General features: G+C 39.7%; 1 long non-coding RNA gene across 2 annotated transcripts; it reads left to right on the plus strand.

Annotated features, from left to right (window-relative positions):
- The first annotated feature begins 6,898 nt into the window (after positions 1-6,898).
- Positions 6,899-23,924, plus strand: LOC116571074. Of its 2 annotated transcripts, XR_004277695.1 has the most exons (4): positions 6,899-8,072; positions 19,871-20,013; positions 21,297-21,516; positions 22,099-23,924. It is a non-coding gene; the product is annotated as an uncharacterized LOC116571074 (long non-coding RNA). The 2 variants fall into 2 exon arrangements; XR_004277696.1 differs by lacking the exon at positions 21,297-21,516.
- The last annotated feature ends 727 nt before the right edge of the window (positions 23,925-24,651 follow it).

Below are 24,651 nucleotides of genomic sequence, written 5' to 3' on the forward strand. Positions count from 1 at the left end.
ACTAGAACACAATCACAAGAGGAAATTTGGAAAGAACTCAAACACATGGAGGCTAAAGAGCATCCTACTAAAGAATGAATGGGTCAACCAGAAAATTAAAGAAGAATTGAAAAAATTCATGGAAACAAATGAAAATGAAAACACAACTGTTCAAAATCTTTGGGACACAGCAAAGGCAGTCCCTGAGAGGAAAGTACCTAGCAATACAAGCCTTTCTCAAGAAACAAGAAAGGTCTCAAATATACAACCTAACTCTACACTTAAAGAACAGCAAATAAAACTTAAACCCAGCAAGAGAAAAGAAATAATAAAGATCAGAGCAGAAATCAATGAAATAGAAACTAAAAGAACAGTAGAACAAATCAAAGAAGCTAGGGGGTAGTTCCTTGAAAGAATTAATAAGATTGATAATCCCCTGGCCAGGCTTATCAAGAAGAAAAGAGAAAGGTCCCAAATAAAGAAAATCATGAATGAAAGAAGAGAGATCACAACCAACACCAAAGAAATACAAACAATTATGAGCAACTATACACCAGCCAATTTGACAATCTGGAAGAAATGGATGCATTCCTAGAGACTTATAAACTACCATAACTGAACCAGGAAGAAATAGAAAACCTGAACAGACCCATAACCAGTAAGGACATTGAAGCAGTCATCAATAATCTCCCAACAAACAAGAGCCCAGGGCCAGATGGCTTCCCAGGGGAATTCTACTAAGCATTTAAAGAAGAATTAATTCCTATTCTCCTGAAACTGTTGCAAAAAATAGAAATGGAAGGAACACTTCCAAATTCATTTGGTGAGACCAACATTACCTTGATCCTAAAACCAGACAAAGACCCCACCAAAAAGAAGAATTGTAGACCAATATCCTTGATGAACACAGATGTAAAAATTCTTACCAAAATACTAGCCAATAGGATCTAACAGTACATTAAAAGGATGATTTACCACAACAAAGTGGGATTTATTACTGGGCTGGATGTTGGTTCAACATCTGAAAATCAATCAATGTGATACAATACATTAATAAAATACAAGAACCATATGATACTTTCAATAGATGTTGAAAAAGCATTTGACAAAGTACAGCATCCTTTCTTGATCAAAACTCTTCACAGTGTAGACATAGAAGTACATACCTCAATATTATCAAAGCCATCTATGAAAAACCCATAGCGAATATTACTCTCAATGGGGGAAAACTGAGAGCTTTTCCCCTAAGGTCAAGAACATGGCAGGGATGTCCACTATCACCACTGCTATTCAACATAGTACTAGAAGTCCTAGCCTCAGAAATCAGAAAACAAAAAGAAATAAAAGGCATCTGAATTGGCAAAGAAGAACTCAGACTCTCACTCTCTGCAGACGATATGATACATTATGTGGAAAACCCAAAAGACTCCACTCCAAGACTGCTAGATCTCTTACAGGAATTCAGTAAAGTATCAAGATATAAAATAAATGCACAGAAATCAGTTGCATTTCTATACATCAAGAGCAAGACATAAAAAAGAGAAATTAAGGAGTCAATCCTATTTACAATTGCACCCCAAACCACATGATACCTAGGAATAAACCTAACCAAAGAGGCAAAGAATCTGTCCTCAGAAAACTAGAAAGTACTCATGAAAGAAATTGAGGAAGACAAAAAGAAATGGAAAGAAGTTCCATGCTCATGGACTAGAGGAACAAATATTGTGAAAATGTCTATGTTACCTAAAGCAATCTACACATTTAATGCAATCCCTGTCAAAATACCATCAATTTTTTTTCAAAGAAATGGAACAAATAATCCTAAAATTTATATGGTACCAGAAAAGACCCTGAATAATCAGAGGAATGTTGAAAAAGAAAACCAAAGTTGGTGGCATCACAATTCCAGACTTCAAGCTCTATTACAAAGCTGACATCATCAAGACAATATGGTACTTGCACAAAAACAGACACATAGATCAGTGGAACAGAACAGAGAGCCCAGAAGTGGACCCTCAACTCTATGGTCAACTAATCTTCAACAAAGCAGGAAAGAATGTCCAGTGGAAAACAGACAGTCTCTTTAACAAATGGTGTTGGGAAAATTGGATAGCCCCATGCAGAAGAATGAAACTGGACCATTTCCTTATACCACATACAAAAATAGACCCCAAATGGATGAAAGACCAATGTGAAACAGGAATCCATCAAAATCCTTGAGGAGAACATAGGCAGCAAACTCTTCGACCTCAGCCGCAACAACTTTTTCCTAGAAACATCACCAAAGGCAAGGGAAGGAAGGGAAAAAATGAACTACTGGGACTTCATCAAGATCAAAAGCTTTTGCACAGCAAAGGAAACAGTTAATAAAATCAAAAGACAACTGACAGAATAGGAGAGGATATTTGCAAATGGCATATCAGATAAAGGGCTAGTATCAATAATCTATAAAGAACTGATCAAACTCAACACTCAAAGAACAAATAACCCAATCAAGAAATGGACAGAAGACATGAACAGATATTTCTGCAAAGAAGTATGGCCAATAGACACATGAAAAAGTGCTTCACATCACTTGGCATCAGGAAAATACAAATCAAAACCACAATGAGATATCACCTCACACCAGTCAGAATGTCTAAAATTAACAAGTCAGGAAACTGAGAAATGTTGGCAAGGATGTGGAGAAAGGGGAACCCTCCCACACTGTTGGTGGGAATGCAAGCTGGCACAGCCACTCTGGAAAACAGCATGGAGGTTCCTCAAAAAGTTGAAAATAGAGCTACCCTATGACCCAGCAATTGCACAACTGAGTATTTACCTTAAAGATACAAATGTGATCCAAAAGGACACGTGCATCTGAATGTTTATAACAGCAATGTCCATAATAGAAAAACTATGGAAAGAACCTAGATGTCCGTCAACAGATGAATGGATAAAGAAGATAGATAGATAGATAGATAATGGAATACTATGCAGTCATCAAAACCCCTGAAATCTTTCCATTTGCAATGACATGGATGGAACTAGAGGGTATTATGCTGAGCAAAATAAATCAATCAGAGAAAGATAATTAACATATGATCTCTCTGATATGAGGAATTTGAGAGGCAGTGTGGAGAGTTTTGGGGGGTAGGGAAGGAAAAATGAAACAAGATAGAGTCGGGAGGGAGACAAATCATAAGTGACTCTTAATCTCATGAAACAAACTGAGGGTTGCAGGGGTGAGGAGGTAGGGATAGGGTGGCTGAGTGATGGACACTGGGAGGGTATGTGCTATAGTGATTGCTATGAATTGTGTAAGCACGATGATTCACAGACTGGTATCCCTGGGGCAAATAATACATTATATGTTAATTTTTTAAAAAACCCACCCCCCAAAGTCAATGTAATACAATGTAGTCACTCTATTTTGTGATTTACAACAAGGTCACTCTCTTAGGTCCACCAAACACATATCATTTGTTTTGTGGGCACTCTGTACACTGTAAGAAAAAAGTCTCAGGCAGGCTTTCAAAACTGGTCTCTTAATTTCAAAATTGGGTTTTTTTTTTCTCCTTTCTAAATTTCATTTGAAATTTCATTTCATTTCAAATGCATTTCATGCATTTCATCTAATGCATTATCTACACGGCTTCTCTTTTCTCATTTTTGTTGAAACAGCTTGAGTCACTATTTGGCTTAAAATTTACAAGAGAGACGCTCTCTGCTGACCTCTATCAACTTGAGTCATTGATGTTTTCATAGCCAGAGTTTCTGAAATAGAAATGCAACCTCAGCAACCTGAGTCAGAGATCTGTTCATAGCTCCATTTTCTTACAGAAACAGAAGGACATTTTAGGGGCTTTCCCCTAGCATTACACAAGTATTTTTAAAGCATATACTATGTAAGACACGCTAGACTGAAATACAGGGTTGAGTGAGAAGTCATACCCAACACTGAGGGTTTGGGTGTCTACTCGAAAAACTGAAACACATCCATTTTATCGAACAGGTACTGTGTTAAGGCAACAAATGCTAATGAAAAACAGGTTCTGCTCCTTTGAGCAGCATGGTTGGAGGAGAAGGGAAGTAACCTAAATTTACAGGACAGTGTAGGAAATATGAAAATGGAATCAGGCATCAAGGTGATCGGGGAGTACAATGAGGATGGGGGTGGGGAGGGAGAGAGGTCAGTTGGAGGGCTGCTTGAGCTAAATCTTAAAGGATGAGATAGGAATGAGAAGTTGACCAAATAGAGTGATCGGGAATTAATCAGGTTTTTAAATAGGAGAGAAGTAATTCCGAAAGTATAAACAGCACAGAAATGAGTCTTGAATGAAATAGCCAGGTATCTGGAAGACAGAGTTCTGATAAAAGCCACTGAAAAGGTCTACTAGACCTGTAGCTTGCTGATGATGAACTTTCAAGGATCTCCAGAGATCCAGGGGACTCTAGACCCCACTGATCACAGCAGCAAGTTCAATAACACGCCCCCCATGTATTTCCCCTCCTTCCCCGTCTCACTCTCCCACTCTCTCTTGAAATCACTCCCTAATAAATTACTTACAAACAAATCGTGGTTTCAAGCTCTGCTTTCTGGGAAAACAACCCAAGACAAAATGATTCCTATTTAAACTGTTGTGTGAGCAATCTTAAGGTCAATACCAAATTTTACAAATACCTTAATACTTCCCATAATATTTCACTGGTAGGTAAGTCTTAGTCACATGCAGAGTAAAGACTATGGAATTCTGCATTATTTACTGACTAAAGAACAGACTTGTATTTTGGAATTAGTTCTCAACCCACAAGCTGAGGACATGAAAAATCTGTTCATTAGACAGAACTATCTGTTGTGATGGGAATTTGTCCCAGTGGGATTTGAGCTATTATAAGCCTACATACATGATGCCTAAGAAACATACATTGAAATGCCTGTTTTAAGGAGGGAGAAATTATTTTTCTGAATGGTAGGAAAATAAAGATTCTTCTTAGGAACCAATTTTTGTTCATTTCAAACTATCAATAGCCAAAAATAATCTCTGAGGCAAAGGGGATTCCCCAGAAGGCTACTGAACAAAACAAAAGCTTTGTCAAGGGAAATGTTGGGTGTGTTAGTGTGTGGAAATGATCCGGGAACTTTTTTTATTAGCAGAATTGGTTTCAGTAATTCAGTAATGAGTGCTCTGCACGAACGGGATACCTCGCTAAGTACAGGAAAGAAACAAAACAGGCATCTTCTTCTTTCAACTGAGCATATATTTCTAGTGGGGACATAGACAATAAGTCAAAAAATACAAACCGTAACTAAAAATCATGGTAGGTGCTAGGAAGTATTTTAAGGAGAGAGAATAAGGAAAAAGAACAAATTTAGATTAGGGTCAGGAAAGAGCTCTCAGTGAGCCAGATGATGCTGAATCCTCAAAAGTGAGTAGGAAGGAGTTATTTAAATGAAAAGTAGGAGGACAAGAGGTCCAAAGAGAAGAACACTCGCGTGCTGATTTCACTGGGGGGAAAAAGAGCTCATTGGAAGATTTAAAAAAAAATAATGAGTCAGAACATAATAAGAAAGGTTAAGAGGGGTACAAGAGGAAGCTGTAGGAGTGGGTGGAGACTAGATATGCAGCTCTTTGATGGTCGTATTAAAATATTTGAAATTTATAATAAATGCAGAGAGGCTCAAGGAAACCATCTTGTGTAAAGTTAAGCCAAATGCAAAAATAAATAAATAAAAAGCATCACTCACCTTCCTGGCAAAGAGTGGATCATATCATCTCTTCCTAAACAACAGCTGCCAGGGACTTTATTATTAAAACATCCAGTTTTGATGCTGGATATATTAATAGGAAACTCTGCCTCCCCAGATTTCACCCCATGTGATTTACCTTGATTTCATGGAACAGAGTTGTAAGACGGATCTGGGACAAGCCAGATCTGAACTGCAAGTGAGAACCCTCACTGGGAGTTTGTGGGTTGAGAACTAATCCCAAAATATAAGTTTGTTCTTTAGTCAGTAAATAATGAGCAATCCGAGTACTTACTCTGCAGGTGACTAAGCCTTGTGAACTATTATGGGAAGAATCAAAGTATTGCTAAAATTTGGTATTCACCTTGAGACTTACTCACCCTATAGTGAAAATAGGAATCACTTTGTCTTGGGTTGTCTTCCCAGAAAGCAGACCTTGAAACCATGACTTGTGTGTAAGTGATTTATTAGGGAAGTGATCTCAAGAGAGAGTGGGAGAGTGGGCTGGGGAAGGAGGGGAACCCCGTGTGTTTAGCTTCTAGGGCTCGGGTGGGGATAGATGGGAGTCGGGAAGAGAGAGAGGAGGGTCTCTCAACCAGACACTGGGCTGTGCGGGAGTTACCTTAAGTTTTTACATCGTCTTCACAACCACCTTATGAGCTAAGTGCACTCACTTCCACTTTACAGATGAAGGAAAGGCAAGTCAGATGAGGTCCCTGACTCTAGGGACACAGCTGGGATGGCACTTCGCCACCAGAAGTGGAGAGGGGAAAAAACCTGTTCCCTTTCACGCAGAACTTTGCCTTGTTCCTCATAACGCCCTCCAAAAGTCTGCCTGCGGCCAGCCATCCATATCTGCTGATTACTTGATGAAGTGACCAGATTGACGAGACTGTGGCCATTCTGCTGTCTTCAAATCGGGTCATTGGTGTCAAATAAACAATGAGCTCATTAAGAACCACTTGTGAAACAATTAGGGCGTGAAAGCCGGGAGAGGGGATTGGGCTGCAGACTCTTGCAAGGGCCCCCAGGTACCCAGGGCCACGGCAGCCCCGTCTGCACACTGAAGGCACCTCCCGCGGGGCACCCGCGCGCCGACCTGGAAGTTCCCACCCCCGCCCCCGCCAAACCGCCTCTACGGCCCGGTTTCTTTCCGTTTGCGGTTGAAGAACACAGCCAATAAACCGCCGCTAGGGGTCCTCCAAGTAAAAATAATACGAGAAACAGTACGTGCGCGCTCTCCCTCCCTCTCCCCCCTATTCCGCCCGAGTTAACGACACGCTTTGGGAACGAACTTCAGTTGTCCGGGTTCTTGGACTCCCGGGCTCTTAGGGACAAGCCGTCCTGAGTAGTGAAGCAGCAACACCCGACCTCTGTGAATCAAAGGGTGTTCCGTCAAGCAAGGGGCCGCGAAGCTGCTCGTTTTCCTTTTCCGTTAGGATTTGTCTCCTTGGGCTTCAGGAAGACAGACCAGGGAGGCCTGGGACGGGCGGACGCTGCTGTCGCCCGAACCGCCTGGCTCTCCGCGGGGGGCAGGGCGCCGCGGGGGACAGAACCCCTGGGGGCCCCTGAGCTCCGGCACTCTCCGAGCGGCTGCGCCATCTCCACTGTCCAGAACTGTGCTCTGGCGGGTTTCTAATGGCTAAACCTCTTAACATTTAAATGAGGTGAATTGCAACAATTGCTTTTCCCTGAACAGAGCAGGTGCGATCGTCTCTGTTTGCTCTCTCGCTATTTCATGGGCATATAATAGAAAAGCACCATTTGGCCAAGTACGTCCCCCGTCCCCCGTCCCCCGCTGGCAAAGTTACAAACACGGACTTCTCCCCCTTGCTCTCTGCAGGCTCCGCGTCCCCTCCTCGCCCGCCCGCGGGTCCTTTTCTCCTTCCCAGCGTGTTTTTGCCATCCCCTCCCCCCTTCTGTCTTTCCTCTTCCACTTTCTCTCCCTTTTGAACATTTTTACGCGCACACACTGCTTATCAGCTTCTACGCGCCCAACTTGAATATGCTTGCCCTGGCTTTACAGTCAGGAAGGGAGGGGGCACAAAAAAGTACAGAAGAGGAAGGGAGAAAAACAAGATTGATAAAACAGGTGTCTTGATCTGCACCTGCCCAAAACTTAGATGGAACTTAGGCCACCAGGAGGGGAGCGGGGGGGGGGGGGGTGATGCAAGCCTAGTGGGCCGCTTCCCTTCAATTTCCCTGCCCCCAGTGCCGGACTCCTATATCATGTTGTAGGAATTTCTAATCTTACCATAGCCCGATGACTCATACCGACTGACTGGCTCGCTAGGCTTCTGCAAAACACCTGGGAAGATAAACCTGACCCAGAAAACAATCTCTGGCTCCAGGTTAGCCTTTCAAGGTAGGTAGGGGAATTTTCAGCCCTCATTTCCATTTTGTTCACCTGATTCACAGACCTTAATCTTGATTTCAGACATAGTTATGTCTGAGAGTCAAAAAGGATTCCCAAATGAAGTGATGAACCACTGTGGACTGGGCTTGCTTCTGCCTGGGGAGGGAAACTGAAATGAGCCAAAGATGACCTTATTTGGGGCCAGAAAGTACCGACGTCTTTGTGGAAGGGCACCCTGTCTGCTTGCAGAAGCTTCTCTATGGCTCTTCAAAACGTCCCTCCTCTGAAGCGCCTCAGGGTCGCGCCTTGCCTTTCAGCGACACATTGTCTTTATCTCCTTAAGCCTAACTAAGAGGGTCTGTAACTAAATGCTCTCTGAGCGCAAGCCGTAAGGTAAATGAAAAATGGGATCCACAGAGCCTAATTCAAAATTTAAATGTGAACTCAACCCAAAGAAACAGTCCTATACTAGCTCGCCTCTTCTCTTTGTATGCGAATCAGAAGGGAAAAGGATTTAAGAAAATACTTTTCAGGAAACACACAGTGGAGTCCTGAATTTAGAAACTCTAGCCATAGAAGTAAGTCATAATCACCAATAAATCACTAGTCTGTATGACCCAGTAACTGTTTGTTCAGCTCTTGTTTCTAAGATAATATTTATCAAATGCTTCAAACACCCCTGGCTCTGTGTTAGGGGCTCTACAAACATTAATTAATTTAATACTTTCAACAACACTAAAAGGGGTATCTTGTTTTTTAATGGCAGTATAATGGACAAATAATATTGGATAAGTTAAGGTATATGATGTATTAATTTGACACAATTATAGATTGCAGTGGGATCACCACTATATATCATTATATGCTTAACAGATAGGAAAACCGTTGCTCAGAGAGGTCTGAAACTTTTTTAAAAGTCAACAGCAATTTCCTCTGACATAATTTGACCCTGAGCATGCCTGAGAGCCTGAGGGACCTGGGTATTAGGAAAAACTGAATTAGAATTTAAGATGGAAAAAGAGATAGTTCATTAATTTTTGGACCTTCAAGAGTGAAAATGCCTGATGTTTCTCATTATACAAAAGAGGGAAACATACATTCTGACCATCACCTGCTTTTGTCTTTCTCTCCTTTAGAACATTACCCATACTCTTTCCCAGTAGATGCCATTCCTCATTTAAAATAGCCATGGGTACAGAGCTAGCTGGCAAAGGCTCAGAATTTGAAAAACACAAGTGAGAGGCTGGACTCTTATTCATTTGCCTGGCTGACCTGTCACTGTTGGCACTCCGTGTGCCCCTGCCATGGAGACTGAGTTTGAAGGGTAGAGGAACCATAACTTTTAGAAATCTGAGTGCTCCTCTGTGAATGAAGGGGAACAACAGTGAAATGCCAGCAGGATGGAGGAAAATTCACTGCTTCAGCCAACCTGCATTAGTAGCTTGTCTGTAGTCCTGTAGTCTAGCCCTGAAACATTTCCAGAAGCCTTTTACTTCAGTGCTCCTTGGTGTGGTCCAAGAACTTCTGAGTGAAATAAGGACAAAAATTGAGAGTGTGTCGAAACCTTTGGTATACCACAGCTTCTAAGCAAAAGATTCCAGATGTCCAAAACTATCTGTCTGCCCTGGATTGGAAATAAAAACAAATAAAAACAAAAATCAAGACAAACGGTTTAAAAATCACTTATTCCTAATTTCATTAGGATCTTGGTGGTTGTTTCCCTGTCTCCCTTGTAAGGCTTAAGAATCATTCAGCAAAACCCAAGTTGAATGCCTGCCTCTCCGAGTAGAACCTAAGTTACCCAAGGGTGGGATTTTGTTTTGTCCCCTGCTCCAACCCTGATTCCTAGAACAATGGCTCATGTTCAATGAATATTTGTTGATTGTGGAAATGCACTCATTTCCCAGTGGGAAATGTGCAAAAAGTCTTATCCAAGAGTTGCCCTTGTCCATTTAAAGATGACCCAGGTGATGACGAATCCTCTGCACCCAGGCTGCCTCCTTACCTTCCTCGCATCTCTACCCCTCACCCAGCCCAGACCTCCACCTCCCCAAGAGGAGAGACAGGAGGAATTGTTGACATTTATTTTCCCAGATTAGCTTCATGATCATTTGGGCATACTGTCCACACTGATCCATTAAGATTCTGATTGACATTACACTAAGGATAGAAATTAATTTAAAAAGATACACATCTTTATACCATTGAGCCTTCTCACTCATGAACATGATATGTCTACTTATTTTCTTGCCTTTCTATAACTTATAGCAAATTTTGTGATTTTCACATTTACTGGTAACCAAATTTTAGGATGATTTATTTTGATAGTTGTGATCATGTATGGGGTCTTCCTAACATTTTATTTTCTAAATCTTGGCATAAAGGAAGAAAGGAATAATTTTGTGAATGTTTATTTTGTGTCCATTCACTTTCAATAAATTTTTACCAATTCTAAGAAATTTTTATTTGATTGTCTTGGGTATAATATCATAATATCAGTAACGTATCATTTTATCTTGTGCCATGTCCTTCCTCTAGTTGTACCTCTTTTTAAGCTCTTTTTCTTACAGCATTCACAAGAGTGAATTCTTCTTAAATAAACTTTTGGTTGGGAAGACACGTAAGATATTTAAAGAACAAAATTATGAGAGTCTACATCTCAGTCTGGGATGCTGCCAATACAGTACTTAGAGGAGATTTATTGCTCTCAATGCTTATATTAGGGAAGAAGAAAAGAAAAAGAATAAATTAAGTCAATACTTGATAAATTTTGTCCTCTTTAAGTTATAAACCAAGAGGAAAAGAAAAATGAAGTAATAAAACAGAAAAATGAGAAAACTAATTGGTTAAAAATCATCCTGCATTACAAAGAGTTTAAGAAGCACTAGCCAACTATATTAAGGTCTTGGTCAGTATCTCTGGGTCTGCCTTATAAAGCCTAAGAATCATTAAACAAAAGCCAATTTGTAAAGAGACATTTTCCTTCAGTTAGCAGACTACTTTCTAAAGTTTTTGAAGCCTATAGGTCTTGAAAATAAAAGTAATTGATATCAGTAATAGTAATTTGTGAACTTAGATTCTAGTGCTATATTTGAGGTGAAATACAAAAGTGTGATCTGCATTTGTTTTAAAGATGGCAGATTTATATGTTCAAGCACTCAGCCACAGTGTGCTAGGTCATTCTTGTTAAGAGTCAGAGCCAGGGGCGCCTGGGTGGCTCAGTGGGTTAAACCTCTGCTCTGGTCATGATCTCAGGGTCCTGGGATTGAGTCCTGTATCTATCTCTCTGCTCAGCAGGGAGTCTACTTCCCTCCCCTCTCTCTGCCTGCTTCTCTGATTACTTGTGATCTCTGCCTGTCAAATAGATAAATAAAATCTTAAAAAAAAAAAAAAAAGTCAGAGCCATTTCCAGCCTGTCCTATAAAAAAGAAAGAACTGGTAGGACATTTCTTCAACAATAGCTGTAGAAACCAGCTCCAGGAATTGCCCAGATGAAGAGGATTGACTCAGTCTTCTTGGAGATACAGAGGCTGTGGAAACAATCCTCACTGCTTTCCATCAGTGTGTAGCAAACCCTGACTAGAGGGGTGAGCAAATGTCATTTATAAACTTGGCTACCTCAGTCCTTTGTTCAGTAAAAATATCTCCCCAATGAATAATAAAACTTTAAGTTTCCCATCAGGAAAGTCAGGGGTTAGAGGTTTTTTTTGTTTTTTTGTTTTTTTAAGATTTTATTTATTTATTTGACAGAGATCACAAGTAGGCAGAGAGGCAGGCAGAGAGTGAGGGGGAAGCAGGCTCCCCGCTGAGCAGAGAGCCCGATGTGGGGCTCGATGTGCAGCTCGATCCCAGGACCCTGGGATCATGACCTGAGCCAAGGCTTTAACCCACTGAGCCACCCAGGCGCCCCAGGGGTTAGAGGTTTAATTCAGACCTCTGGGAAGCCCTGAACATGAAAGCAAATATATTGAAATTTTATTATATTATTCAAATATATTGAATTAAATGTGTGTCTAGATTAAGAACACCCCAGGATCTAGTCAAAATGAAACACAAATCCTTTCTGGATCTTTGGACATCTTCATCCAAGTCTCTACAGTATTCTGAAACAAATACAAGGAATAAGATGTTATCAAAATGAGCAAAAATGTGTGAGAAAAATAAACAGTACTTCCAGGAATGAAAAGGCAATTGCCAAAATTAAAAACTCACTAGATTATTTAAATAGCAGGTAAGAATGAGCCAGAGAAAGAACCAGAAAGCTAGAAGCTAGGCCTGAGTAAATTATGCTTAATACTTCACAGAGAAAGCTGGAAAAAATACAGTAAGAGATGTAGAGGAGCAAATGAAAAAGGGCTAATAGTTGGCCAATCAGAGTTCCTGAAAGAGAAAATAGAGAAAATCAGATAGTGTTAGTTATGTATAACCATGTGAAAAATTACCCCAAACTTAACTTTTAAAAAGCCAACGGTTGCTTCTCATGGCTTCAGAAAGAGGTTTTGGTTTCAGTTTCAGAAGGAAGTTTCAGTTTCAGTGTCAGGAATCCCAAAGCTGCTCTTACCTGAGTTGCTCTGGCTCAGGGTCTCACAGGAGGCTGCAGTCCTGCTGTCAGCCAATGCCACAGTTACCTAGAGTTTCACTAGTTTAATTAGCCAGGATGATATAAAAGCTCTAAACTTGTATGTAGCTATCAACAAGGTCTCATAACATATAAAGCCAAAAAATTAATAAAATTGCCAGGAAAAGTTGACAAATCCACCATCAGTGGGGAAAATTTTTAAATACCTTCTATATGATGGATAGATAAAGTAAACCAATATAATCTTGGGAATAAAGAATTACATAATGGGCACAAATTAAGCCCTATATGATCAGAGAATACATATTCTTTTTAAGCATGCATGGAACATTGATGAAAACAGACCACATATCAGACCATAAAAAATGCTCAGTAAATTTCAGTCAGTATCATTCAAACCATGCTCTATTTCTTCAATGCAATTATATTTGGAATCAGTAAAAACAACTATTATAAGAAAACAAATTTGGAAAAAATCATAAACACACTTTATTAAACAGCTAGAAAATCTAAGAAAAAATCATAATGAAAATCAGAATAAAGCTAAGACTAGACCGCAACTTTTATAACGACAAGAGCCACATGTGTTTCTTTAATAGCTTTACATTCTGAGTGTAACAAGGACCTCCTCAGTAATTGCCAAATAAATATCTGAATGTATTTGAATTATGAAAGTTAAAAAAGTATTGGCATGTTTTTACGTTCTTGTAACTGCTTGCATTTTTCTGAGGTACTTAAAAAAAAAAGTCTCTAGATGTTGTTATATTGCAAGGCGTCCCTAGCTGAGTTGTTTTAAAAGTCCACTTATAGGCAGATTTGTTGTGTAATTTTTTCTTCTTTATTTTTCCTGAGATGTAATTAACAAGTAAAAATTATATATCTATAGGGAGTACAACTTGACGTTTTAATATACATACACGCTGTGAAATGATCACCACAATCAAGTAGTTAAAACATTAATCACCGGAGCACCTGTGTGGCTCAGATGGTTAGGTGTCTGCCTGGGGCTCGCACATAATCTCCAGGTCCTGAGATGAAGCCCCACATCAGGTTCCCTGCTCAGCTAGGAGTCTGCTTCTCCCTCTCCCTTTGCTTCTCCCCCTGCTTGTACTCTCCCTGTCTCTCTCTCTAAAATAAATAAATAAATAAAATATTCATCACACCATACATACCTTTTTAAAATTTGTGTTAAGAACACTTATGGGGGCACCTGAGTGGCTCAGTGGGTTAAAGACTCTGCCTTCAGCTCAGGTCATGATCCCAGGGTCCTGAAATCGAGCACCGCATCGGGCTTTCTGCTCAATGGGGAGCCTGCTTCCTCCTCTCTCTGTCTCTGCCTGTCTCTTTGCCTACTTGTCTGTCAAATAAATAAATAAAAATCTTAAAAAAAAAAAAGAACACGTATGATCTACCCCCCATAGCAAATCATAGGTATGAAAGTATACAATGAGATATTGTTAACTATAGTCACCATGCTGTACATTACATCTCCAGAACTTATTCATCTTGCATAACTGAAATTTTGTACTATTTCACCAAATTCTTTCCATTTTCCCTATCCTACACTCCCTCAATTTCCTGGCAGCCACCATTCTACTCAGTGTTTCTATGAGTTCATAGAAATAAAATATTTTATTTTACTTTTTAAAGATTTTATTCATTTATTTGACAGAGAGAGAGATAGCACAAGCCGGCAGAGCAGCAGGCAGAGGGAGGAGCAGACTCCCTGCTGAGCAGAGAGCCCACCATGGGTCTTGATTCCAGGGTCCTGGGATCATGACCTGAGCTGAAGGTAGATGCTTAACCCACTGAACCACCCAGGTGCCCTGAGTTTAACTATTCTAGATTCTACATAGAAGTGAGATCATACAATATTTGTGTTTCTGTAGTTGGCCTATTTCACTTAGCATAATGTTCTCCAGATATATCTATATTATCACAAATGGCAAGATTTCCTTCTTTGTAAAGGCTGAATAATTTCCTATTGTATAATGCATGTAATTTTTGTAATTACCATAACAGGTTGAAGCAACTCTTTTCACGAAATCTGTTTTTAAAAAAAGAAAAATAAATGCAGTTATAAAAATAAAGGAAAAAATAAGAAACAATCTATTTCTACCTGGATACAACTATACATATAAAAATGCTTTTGTCTCAGAAAGTGAATCATATACCATAGCAAGTCAAACATCATGGAAATATTATATTCCACCAAATCTCCACTCTATAGACAAATGAGGACCAGAGAGAATAACGATCTTTCCCAGGGTCCTTTCAGGAAAGGACCCATCTCCTGAATCCTCTAATTTGTAACTGTGCCATGTTTACATAATGTGTCTTCCACATGATTCCTGCTTTCACACATCATGACCTCCTCCTCCAACTACCTTTCCCCAAGTGATCCCTGAAGAACCTGGCCTAAGAGTGTAGATAGTATTTACAGTCATTTTCAGGAATTTCTTGTTATGTATGCCTAATTAAATTACTACAAAATTATGTATAGTCCTAAGTCCTAAGTCCTAAGAAATTCTTAGCTAAATATTGCTATAAATTGTATTTTATCAAAAAATTATATTGCCCCATGTTTATCTTCATAAATTCTATCATTTCTATCAGCTCCTGAGGAAACATTGGCACAAATATTTCTGAACCAACTACCTATGTGGTCAAGAGAGGAAATGGGACACCAATACTGAGTAATGAGAATTTATTCTAACTGAAGATGTCTGAAATTAGCCAGAATGTGTTTTTTCCTTTGTGCTGTGTAATCCAAGTTTAAATTTTTTTAAGGGATAATAGGGATATCACTCGCAAAACAGAAAGGCTTATCTTTTGCAGTCTAAAGTATTCCAGTAAGTCATAAATCAACTGGTCATTTCTCCATTTAATGATTTACCACCTTATCAAAAGCATCTCCTTGTTAGCTTTTTATGAGGCTTATCATCTAGAGCCAGCCTCCAAAATTAGAGGCTAATAAATTATTAGCTACATGTCTAGAAGTGCAACAGCTGACGGAGGAGTAATAAAAGATCCCTCCCTTCTTACTATTCAGCTGGGTAATTAGTCTGTATTCACGGGCACAGTGTTGTAAAGATCTAGAAACCATTCTGTTATTGTGTTCAATATAGGCAGCTGGGGGGGAAAGCCTGGCGAAAGGGTTTTAGAGAAAGAAGCTCAGTAACATTTGACTATTTCTACAGGTCACATTTAGACATCTCAAACCTCTACCTCCCTCTGCCATCTGTCTGTGATAGAGGCAAATACTGATTATTTTGATTTATAATTATGAAAATTGTGGGCTTTTTGAGTACACTGTCAGATTTCACTCATCTTGATTTGGCTTTTGGAAGTCCACATAATGCCAGCAAAAAGGCCACTTTTTTAAAAGCAAATCCTAGGGTGTCTGGGTAGCTCAGTCAGTAAGCATCTGTAAGGGTCCTGGGATCGAGCCCCACATGCTTCTCCCTCTCCTCTGCCTGCCGCTCCCCTTGCTTGTATGTGCACTCAATCTTTCTGTCCAATAAATAAATGAAAATCTTTTATTTCCTAGTGAATTTACAAGCAAATTATCTAAATATATCTTAAGGGGGTAAAGATCTGTTTTTTTCTTTTTCCTTTCCATTTATTTATTTATTTATTTATTGTCAGAGAGGGAGAAAGAGCGAGCAGAAACAGGGAGCAGTAAGCAGAGGGAGGAGAAGCGGCTCCCCACTGAGCAAGGAACACAGTGAGGGACTCAATTCCAGGATCCCGGGATCATGACCTGAGCCGAAGGCAGATGTTTGAAGACTGAGCCAAGAGGGTGAAGATCTTTTATATTCCATTAGATAGTAAAAGTTTTCATGCACTTCAGAAGTATCCTTTCTAGCCCAATCTAGATATGTAATTATGTCTTGCCTTGGAAGATCACAGACAGACTAGATAGGTAGATGGATGGATGGATGAAAGGAAGGGAAAAAAGAAGGAAGAAAGCAGTGGGTGGAGAAAGAATTGAAGGAAGGAAAGAAGAATATATAGGTCACTAGGGATCTAGAACCTATCATCCAGGTTTGCAGTTCTAGAAATGTAGTATGCTTGATTTTCTCAGGATTGATGAGCCTCTTGGAAGTGGACTCAGTCCAACAATCCCACGTAAGAATCTTTATGTTTATATTCACAGTAATTTTAAAATTTCACTAGAAGAAATCTCCCTGACCAAGATCTAAGACCCACTATCTGCCTTCTTCTGGAAAGATGTATTCAGCAGAAAAGTTTGGTCAGTGGAGAAAGAATTTGAACCAAAGGAACTGATATGCTCTCGCAGACGTCACTTGAAAGTATAGAAAAAAACAGAACTGAATAGCTAAAGTAAGCGAGCTGATGGCTGAGGCAAAGGGATACACATAGCCGTACGTTCCAGAAGTCACCACATTCAAGATTCAGTCCAGAGATCGGAAAGGGCAGGAACTCAGTGCTGATGGTAGTCACAAAAGACCAATCAAAGAGGGAAGAATGCTTGTTCATGTAATTCACAATAAAGGAATGTATATGTCAACACTTTCCACAAAATATTTCCTGCTTCTCACTTTTCCCCCGCTCTGTTGTTACTAGACATGCTCATTGCTTTAGCCAAAAATAAATAAATAAATAAATAAATACATGGGAGTGAAACATGTCATTTCCAGGCTGAAGATCCAAGAGGCAGGGTCTGATTTGCCACATCCCCTGCTATGGTTAGTATGGAAGCAGAGATGACCACATGGAACAAAGCCCTATGTCAATTTTTGCTGGGCATGTGTATGAGAAAGAAAGAAATAATTATTGGGCTAAGCCACTGAGACACTGGGGTTGTTTGTTCTGAAATATAACCCAACCTATCCTTCCTGTTGTGGTATATAGCCTGGAATTAAAAATTATTCTAAACTTAAGGCACCACCTTCTTGGAGTCGAGGTACAATGACAATCTAATTAATACAAGTTGACTTGTTGTTTATATAATCAGAACAAAGGGAAATGAACAGTGCTGTGAGATGCCTGGGAAAGCATAATGAGCTACCACTCTCTATAACTGAGCATACTCTCCAGTGATTGCATTAGACCCACCTGCCAAACGCCATAGCTCATTTATTCATTTACTCATTAATTCATTCATTCATTCATCCAACAATATGTATAGAGTGCTTACTCATGATGGATCCTGAGGATACAATAAGGAAAAGACTGAGACCATCCCAGTCCTTACAAACTGGTTATTATCTTAGCCTCCTTACTCTCATTCTTCTTGATTCCACGAAGATCACGTACTTTACACAAACACATATTCTTTATTGGGACAGTTTAGGCTGCCACTTTCCTTGTTATATTTTTGTTCTAAACATACACCATCAGTGCTTCTGAAACTATAATGTTTCTTTTCTAATCCATTCCAGACCACTGCTTTTGTAAAGTGCTCTACAATAAAAACAAGTTGTTAGAAAGACATTTCATGTGATTCAGTGTCAAAGCAATGGTGGTAAGCTATAAAAGTTTCTAAACGATTACTTGCAACTCTGTACTTCTCTCCTTCCAGGTAGACAAAAGTTCACAGACCAGCACTGGTCTGTGGACAATACTTTGAGCAGGACTCCTCTGGACAAGCAGGGAGAACCAATACAAACTAAGTTTTCTATTTGCTTTTGTAAAAACCATCTGCCTCTTAATCACCAAAGTGGTAAAGTTTTAAATGCCAAGTAACCTCTTCAGGTTGGCCCCCGAGGCCCATTCAGCTAATTGTTTGTATGATTATTTAGTTAATATTATTTTAAACCAACTCACTTTTTTATATGGACCAATTTTTTTAATGTCTACTCCACACATGTAGAAAATCCATTTCACTTGCCATAAATAAATGCAACTGAGCAAAGAAGTGGTTTAAGTAAGTTGTTACTCAAGTCTAGGGAGAGAGAGGGTGGCCTGCTCTGAGAACAGTTCAAATGTTACTAATGCAGAACTAAAACTTCCTACTTGACCTAATCAGGAGACTGAGAGGAAATTAAAGAGAACTTTTGCTCATTATGTATTTCAGTGCTATGTAATGCCCAGTTATGTTCCATCTAAAAGCATTTTAAGGATCAAACCATAGTTTCTTTATTCTTCAGAAAACAGGGCAATATTTTAACTCATCCCATATGAGGGCCATCCAAGTTGTCCACCATGACTGTGTCTGTCTACAGCCGCCTGTCAGGTGGTCCTAATCACATGGGTAACTGCACACAGGTATCAGATGTCACCACTTCCCCTCCTGATCACCCTGTCTTACAGACCACTGATACTGTAGACCATAGGCCCATTGCAATTCTGAAAGTAATACTCTCCTCAGATCTATACAGTCTTTATGAGCCTTTTTTTTTTTTTTTAAGCAGACTCCACGTGTAATGTGGGGCTTGAACTCACAACCCAGCGATCAAGAGTCCCGTGCTCTACTGACTGAGCCAGCCAGGCGCCCCTGTGAGACTTACTGGACTCCAGTTGTAGCATCTGACACACCATAAGCACCCAACTAACTTGTATTTTCTTCCTTCTTCCAATAATAACCAGTTTCTTTTCCTGATGAGACGAGAAAAAATTTTTTTGAAGGCTGGAATTCCCCCCTCAGGCTCCCTTGTAGCTACAAGGAGGAAAAGTAATTCTTACACACTTATTTTTTACTGTTGTAGTTATTTAATTACAATCCACGATTTTTTTCAAGAGAACATTTTGCCTGTTACATACACAAAAATATTTACAGAACCTACCAGAAGTTAGATATTATGATTAAATTAGATAATTCACAAAATAAAAATGGATTAAAACAAAAAAAAATCATGACCCACAGTTATAATATTGGTCATATCCGATGGACCTCAGAGGTTTGGCCTGGTCTCTCAGTTTTCATGTATCCACAACTTTATCCAACTTTGAACATTACTCTGGCATTGGGGAGCAGAGAGTCTAAGGTCAGAAAAAGAGTCATTCCGCCGGTTGTGAAGTCTTTGTTATTTACTCCCAACTCCCTGGCTTCTGGGTACACATGCTGTGCATAGGAACAGTCTGAAAATTTAAATTTGTATGATATTCCCAGACACGTGAATATGAGCCAAATCTTACAACAATGGAGAGATCCTTCCACAGGCATTTCTTACCTAATGTTGAACTTTATCAAAGAATTTTTTCCCCCAACTAACAGTTTCAAATAAATGCTAACCATACAGTGTCTCTTCTCTTCCCTCAGGATATACAAACCACAGAATTCCGATGACTCACCCCAAAATAGCTTATGAATATGCCAGGGGCGGAAGGGCATGCTGTTTGGTTCTCTAAAACTTCCTGCCAAACTGAAGAAACTGAACATACACAGATATTTGGGGACTAACTGTGAGTAATAATGAGAATTTAATCCCCTTTAGTCTTCTGAGTTAGCAACAGCTTGCCTAACATGTCCGGTTACATCCTGTTTGCTACGCATGTGACTCCTCGAAAAAATAATAATATAATATTATTAGCACAATGTTTCATTGTTAAGACTGCTATTATCTATGTCAGTGGTTCTCAAACATTGGCAGCCATTTGTACACTAAGGTCATCTCTTGGAAAAACTATAAATTCATGGTTTTACGAAATGAACATATTATTATTGTGAAATAAATTGCAGGATTCAATGTATGGAATTTTAGGGCTCCACAAGCTCTTAAAAAGGAAAGGCAGTTACTTATATTGATTAAAATATTGGATGTGAATCTCAGTTCTTACACCAGCTATGTCACCTTTCGTAGGTACTTGACGTAAGTCCTATTTTCCCCTATGTAAAATGAGGATATTAGTACTATCTATGTTTAAGGCTAGGACTCTAGGTCCATACGGTGAGGATTAAATAGAGAATGTACACAAATAAAGAGTACTGCTAAGTAACTAAATTATCTAGTGCAATCTCTTTTCATGAATAATGAATCTGAAGACCAAAGCCATTAGTGACCTTGGAACAGTCACACAACCATCTCTGCATTACAGAGCATTATAATGTTGTGGTTAAAAACAGCCCAATTCAAGGGGATATGGGGTATGGTGAGGGCTGTGAAGTATATAAGCCTGACGATTCACAGACCTGTACCCCTGGGGCTAATAAAATAGTATATGTTAATAAAAAGAAAAAATTAAATTAAATAAAAAACAAAAAACAGCCCAGTTCAGGCCCCAGTTTTCCTACTTGCTAGCTGTATAACCTTGGGCAAGTCGCTTCATTTCTCAGTGCCTCAACGTTCTTACCTATAATATTAAAATAATAGTAGTATTTTTCTCACAAAGTTGTTAAGACAGCAAAAAAATGTAACATGTCACAGTGTCTGGCATGTACACACTAATCAATAAATACTACCACACCAAAATTAAGAAGTTCTGGTTCTCCCAAAAACAAATTTTAGAGTAAAATGAATGTCAACAATGCCATGCTCCTTAAAACTAAATCCATAAAAGCAACCCAGACCTAAAATAAATAAATAATAAGCAAGCAACCAACTCAAAAATGTGTCTGACACAGTTTACAAGGTGATCAGATTATTTGCAGATGCCTTTTCAGATCTTTAGATCTTCTTCTTTGTGTGTCATATTTCCCATCTGTTATAAAGGAAGGATACCAACGCACAACTTAATATTTCAAATAGTTGCAGGAGTCACTTTGATTGGAGTTTGAAAGGAATGCCAATATCCAGCTGCCCTTGACATGTGTAGAAGAAGTGTCACGCAGTGGGAGAAGTGCCAGACCCCCCTTTGCAGTCCAGGCTCTGCCATGTGTCCAGATAGAATCAAGCTGCTGGACCTCTGAGTCACCATCTATAAAATGGGGACAGTTTCTGCCTTGTTACAAATGCTACATGGAAACAAGTATGAGACATGTTTCATAAATGTAATATGTTCTATGCATATGCATTCTTTAAACAGTTATGGCAGTTATTCAAAACTATTCTGCAAGAGTTAAGGGTCAGAAATATACTTTCCTTTTTTTTGCTTAGTACATACTCAAAGGACAAAGAGACTCTCATTTTAAGGAGCAGTACAGGAAAGAAACAGGAGAAAGACTTTAAGCCCAAAGACAGAAAGAATTTGAATGTTGCCCATCTTGACATGGGATAAAAAAGCATGCAAGACTATATGCTTCCATATCTCTTGACAATAATTAGCACCCATGGTAGGTACTTAAGACATATTTGTTAAAAGAATGGATGAGACGCAAATGAAAGATGTTAGGATTTACTGTGTCCAGCCCTTAGAGGACACCACTGTATCCCTATTCCCACCCATTTCGTCCCTAATTTGAAAATCCCAGAATTAGGCACAGCCATTGATGACCTCCAGGAGTTATATGCCTATAACTGCTAGCACCTGCACAAAAGACTAAGAAGGTGATTATGGTGTAGATACAGAACTTCTCCCCAGCTCATCATTTGTTGTTTGTTTGTTTTTTAGCAGTAGACCACCCTTTGTCTTTGCATTGTCTTGAAATTTTGTGAGTGATTTCAATCCTGAGTTGACACCAAGGGCTCAAAGGACCTGAGAAACCATATACTTCCTACCCACAATAGACGTCATTTCCAAAAATGAGAGCAAAAGCACCTACATGACCTTTTCACTCCCCGCGTTTCTTGAAACACCACAAAAGAATGAATAGGAACGTTCTGTGGTTTGGGATGGGAGCCTGGACAGGTATGGCCTCTCACAGCAACTCGCACACAGTCCCAGAAAAAACTTGCCAAACAGAACTCTGCTAGGGGACTTCAGGGAGCACTGCGATTCAGACTGCTGCCTTCCGGTCCTATCAGACCAAAGATCAGTTGGAGATGCTTCACGGTTGCACGTGTTTGCTGGCCCAGAACTCTTAGTGCGTCATAGCCTCACCTGACACTGACTCATCGTTGGATGGAAAGCCAAAGCCTAATTGTGTTGGTCATATGTAGCTTCCCACTTGCAGCCAAGTGTTCCAACCCCTTGCAGAAAAATTTCACCTTGCTTTCCCACTACACCCTCAGATATTTCTAAGACAATAGACACCGCAGACTTCTGAATTCCCTTGCCACCCTGAGTCTGCTCCTGTCTCTTCTGATGGCTCCCCTCCCCCATCACGGCCCACCTCGGCATCAAACCTGTTGAAGCTGCTGCAGGGGGTTGGGGCTCCTCCCTGTGGGCTCTCAATAAATATGCATCCAACTCAGTTGGGTCACTCTCAGAGATAAGAGGCAGCCCGGATGACCAGATTTCCTAAATACATCTGAAAACCCATTACCTGGGGTCAGGGTGACAGGAGATTTTTTCTTTACAGAAAAACCAATTTTCTCAAATGCACAGTGGTAAGCCTCAATACAGATACTGTGTCTTACTTGAGCTTTATAAAAAATTCAACATATCTGGCACAGGAGCTTAAGACTCCGAGGCAGAAAATCTAAATGGGTAACAAAATTCTCCCGAAGTAATAGGTGGTTCACAGACATCAAAGAGTCAAACCCAACATGAAATATGTATTGGACAAAAATAGCATAGAGCCAGCTCTTGTTTCTTGATATTTCAGGCTGTATGTTTTCCCATCTACCCTAGCAGATTCCTTGTCTTATTAGTTTGTGTACACACTGTGCTTGCAAAGTGCTAGAAACATATGTATTTTGGATTTTTTTTGTTATAGAAATAAAGAATGGATGAATGTGAGATTAGTAAGAATTAAAGAGAAGAAAGGAAAAGGGAAAGAAAAAAGAAAGACTAAACCTGTGGCGAATCAACATTTACGCTATGAGCATAAGCACTTTGTGTTATTTTTGTGTGACTTAACACCCTAATTCTAAAAATGAGCCTCTGAAGCCCGATTCTGTGTACAGCGGGCTGGGTGGGTGGGAATGGAACACCCAGCCCTTGAAATCAAAAGAAAAAATTGGGGAAAGAAAGTTTCACAATACTATTAAAAAGAATACCCAGATTATTCAAGGTAAAAATACTGAACATGTGGTAGGATCAAACAAATCTCATTTACCAAAGACGGGCATAGTCAATACTTCTACAATTCGAGAAGGCAAGAGAGGCTCTGGTGGGCAAGAGCACACACAAAACATACCTACATAAATAAAAGTAGGTGGGCCTCAAAGAATTTAGGAGACTTAAACAAAACAGGAAAAAGAGAATTTTAGGGACCAAACTGGGATTGGTGTCTTCTAGGCGCATGCATGTGAGATGACTGAAATGAATACAAGCCACCACCAGGGAATGAGGAGGAGATAGAACGAGAACCATCCCTCTCCCTTCCTGGAGAAATCAGCAACTCTTAATTGTAAATGATAACACTGCATAATAAATATATTTTTAAAGATTTTATTTATTTATTTGACAGAGAGAGATCACAAGTAGGCAGAGAGGCAGGCAGAGAGAGAGAGAGAGAGAAAGAAGCAGGTCCCCTGCTGAGCAGAAATCCTGATGCGGGACTTGATTCCAGGACCCTGAGATCATGACCTGAGCCGAAGGCAGAGGTTCAACCCAGTGACCCCCCCAGGTGCCCCATAATATTGTATAATAAATATTAAAGATATCTATTAACAAGTAATAGCTACAAATCCACTTTGGGTGGAAAATTATGGAGAAAGAAAAATGCTGGGCAAGAGTCTGGCAAGATCACTTGGGGATAAGTGTGGAAGGCACGGGCCACGTCAACCAAAAGGCAAGTATGTGGAACTGCCCTTGCCCACAGCAGAGGAGGACAGCTCTCTCCTGGGTGTTCACACAGCTCTGTTCACACATAAAAGCCCGAGCAAGTATTCTTATATATCACTGATTTTGTTGTTTTCTTTGCCAATTGTATCATCTCCTGTCATAGTATTAGCTTATAGCAGGTCCTTAATAAACAGTTGTTGAATGAAAAAAAAAATTAACCCATGTTATGGACTCTGACAATGACAGACTTTTCAAGCAGCTTAAGTGGGAGTAAGTTCAGCTTTAAAAAAAAAAAATGATACATGCTTAAGGAAAACAAAACAAAACAAAACC

The sequence above is a fragment of the Mustela erminea genome, chromosome 12 (genome assembly GCF_009829155.1).
Source record: "Mustela erminea isolate mMusErm1 chromosome 12, mMusErm1.Pri, whole genome shotgun sequence".
Classification (NCBI taxonomy): Eukaryota; Metazoa; Chordata; class Mammalia; order Carnivora; family Mustelidae; genus Mustela; species Mustela erminea.